At 31.8% G+C, this 3143-nt stretch overlaps 1 pseudogene; it reads left to right on the forward strand.

Annotated features, from left to right (window-relative positions):
• The first annotated feature begins 1452 nt into the window (after positions 1-1452).
• On the forward strand, positions 1453-2729 carry LOC122739175 (annotated as a pseudogene).
• Positions 2730-3143: the final 414 nt, after the last annotated feature.

Consider the following 3143-nt stretch of genomic DNA (forward strand, 5'->3'; position numbering starts at 1 on the left):
AGAAATATGCATAGTACAGTCTTACATATATGTATATGTTTCTATATCCATCCATCCATCTACCTCTATCTATCTATCTATCTGAGTTTAATTGTAGCCTTTTCTGGGAGTGGGGGAGGTAGAGAGAAAAAATAAAGTAAAAACTACACAGCAGAAAACAAAAGAAAATCTAGAAGGAAGAAAAGAAAATCTGGATAGCTTTGAAAACAATGTGTAGTATTTATTACATGTCTTCTTGAAATGGAAATTTATTGTTTTCTATTTAATCCTCTCTTATGTTCTGTTGTGTACATTGGCATGTTCTCCCCCCCCTTTTCTCATTTTGTATTTGTTTTAAATAAATAAAAAATTTACCAAAAAAGAAATCCTTCACTTTTTGTTCCTCCAAATTAATTTTGTCATTATTTTTCCTTGTTTGATAAACTAATCCTTTGATAGTTTGATTAGTATGGCATTAAATAAATATATTAATTTAGGTATTATTATTATTATTTTACATTGGCTTGGACTACCCATGATTAATTAATATTTATCCAATTATTTAGGTCTTTATTTCTGCTGTTTTTTTTAAAGTTGTATTATTGTAATCCTTGTGTGTATCTTGACAGGTAAACTCCAAAGGATTTTATATATTCTGTAGATATTTTAAATGGAATTTATCTTTCTATATCTTCTTTCTGGGTTTAATTATTATTATTATACAGAAATGCTGGTGATTTATATGGATTTATTTTATATCCTGCAGCTTTTCTGAAGTTATTAACTACTTCAATTAATTTTATTTGACTCCCTAGGGTTCTCTAAGTACCCATCATATCATCTGCAAAAAGAAAAAAAATTCTTTTTTGCCTATGCTTATTCTTTCCATTTCTTTTTTCTTAGCTTATTGTTACCGCTAGCATTTCTAATACTGTGTCAAATAGAAATGGGGACAATGGACATCCTTGCTTCATTTCTGATCTTATTGGAAAGTATTCTATCACTGTTATTTATAATGCTAGATCCTGGTTTTAGATATATACTATTTACCATGTTAAGGAAAGGTTCATTTATTCTTATGTTTTAAAAACCGAAATGGGTATTGTATTTTGTCAGAGCTTTTTATTCCTAACTTTTGACATAATGTAATTTTTGTTGTTCTTATTAATATGGTTGATCATGTTTACAATTTTCCTAATATTGAACCAATCCTGCATTCTTGATTTAAGTGCATCCTGGTCATAATGTATAATCTTTGTGAAATATTGCTATAATTTCTTTGCTGATATTTTGTTTAATTTTTTTGCATTAATGTTCATTAGGGATATTGATCTATAGTTTTTTCTTTTTCTACTTTCACTTTCTCTGATTTGGTATCAAGACTATATTCATGTCCTGCCCTGCCCTTGCCCTCCCCATGCCCTGATGGCCATGGCCATTTCCAACTTCTCTGATTAAGGGTGTCTTCTCAACATGATGGATGAAGAGATATTTCTTGAGAACTACAGTAAGAAGTTGCTTGAGCACAAGAAGATTAATAGATGCTTCAGAGAGTTAGGAGAACAATTGAAAGATCTTATTAAGCCTTACTGAAAGTCTGAATTTGTTCTGTAGGCCTTCCAAAATGTTGGACAGATTGTGGGTATTAACATATAATAGAAAAAATCATTGTTAAAGCAACAGATGGACCAAGAAATGTCATAAGCTGTCAGTATCATCTTTTGGGGGGTGCGGGGCTATAAAGGTTAAGTGACTTGCCCAGGGTCACACAGCTAATAAGTATTAAGTGTCTGAGGCTGCATTTGAATTCAGGTCCTCCTGAATCCAGGGCTGATGCTTTATCCATTGCACCACCTAGCTGCCCCTGTCAGTGTCATCTTAACAAGAGTAATCTGAAGTCAGGGACAAGAGTTGTTCTGGATATGATTATACTTACTATCATGAGGTATTTGCCAAGAAAAATTGAGCCACTGGTTTATAACATGAAGACCTTGGGAATGTTTCTTATCCTGAAATTGGAGAGCTATCTAATAAATCAGAGAATTAAGAGAATTACCCCCTTGCAAACCCTGAGTTATTCCAGTGTGTAGGAATAATAATTCCAAAAAGTTGTTTGCTAAATGGACTACCAGGGATAAGAAAAAACATTCTTGGCAAAAGCTGTTGCTAGCCAGCTGGATTGCAAATTTTAAAAGGTTATATCTAATTCTATTGTAGACAAGTGCGTTGGTGAAAATGCCCATTTCGTCAGAGAAATATTCAATTATGCCAGGGATCACTAGCTGTGCATCATTTTCATGGACAAAATAGATGCTATTGGTGGCCATCGTTTTTCTAAGGGTACTTCAGCTGACAGAGAAATTCAGAGAACTCTAATGGAGTCACTGAATCAGATGGATGGATTTGATACTTTTCATAGAGCAAAAATGATCATGGCTACAAACAGACCAGACACATTGGATCCTGCTTTGTGCAATCAGGAAGATTAGATAGAAAAATACATATTGATTTACCAAATGAACAAGCAAGATTAGACATAATGAAGATTCATGCTGGTTCTATCACAAAACAAGGTGAAATAGAATATGAAACAATTGTAAAGCTTTCAGATGGCTTTAATGGAGCAGAACAGGTATATTTACAATTCATGCTGATCTTTATTTTGTTGTAAGGAATATTTCGTGAAAGCAGTCATATACGTGGCTGATTCTAAGAAGTTTGAGTCTGAACTAGACAATAAATCTGACTGAGTTATACAACAGGAAAGTTATTGTTGTAATATAAAAATAAAGTTGAGGATAATAATATATGTATTGGATGTGATCTCATTAAAAGCATATAAAATACAAAGTAATAATCCATTAGTCCTATATACATTACCAGCACAGAAAACTATACAGTGGTCAATATATTTGTTGCAGCAAATTTAATAAGCTGCATTAGATAAGTTTTTTTAGTAGTTACTATGTAAGCAATGTATAAAACATTGAACTGGCTAGAGATACAAGTTTTAAAGAACCTTTATTAATGGCATTTTACATCATTTCATTTGTTTTCCTCTCAAAGAATTAAATAAAATGTATTTGATTCAACCCTCTTACATAGTAAAAACAAAACAAAATAACATATTTGTATAATAGAAGGAATTTATTTTTGCAAACAAT

This window comes from Dromiciops gliroides, chromosome 2 (assembly GCF_019393635.1).
Source record: "Dromiciops gliroides isolate mDroGli1 chromosome 2, mDroGli1.pri, whole genome shotgun sequence".
Lineage (NCBI taxonomy): Eukaryota > Metazoa > Chordata > Mammalia > Microbiotheria > Microbiotheriidae > Dromiciops > Dromiciops gliroides.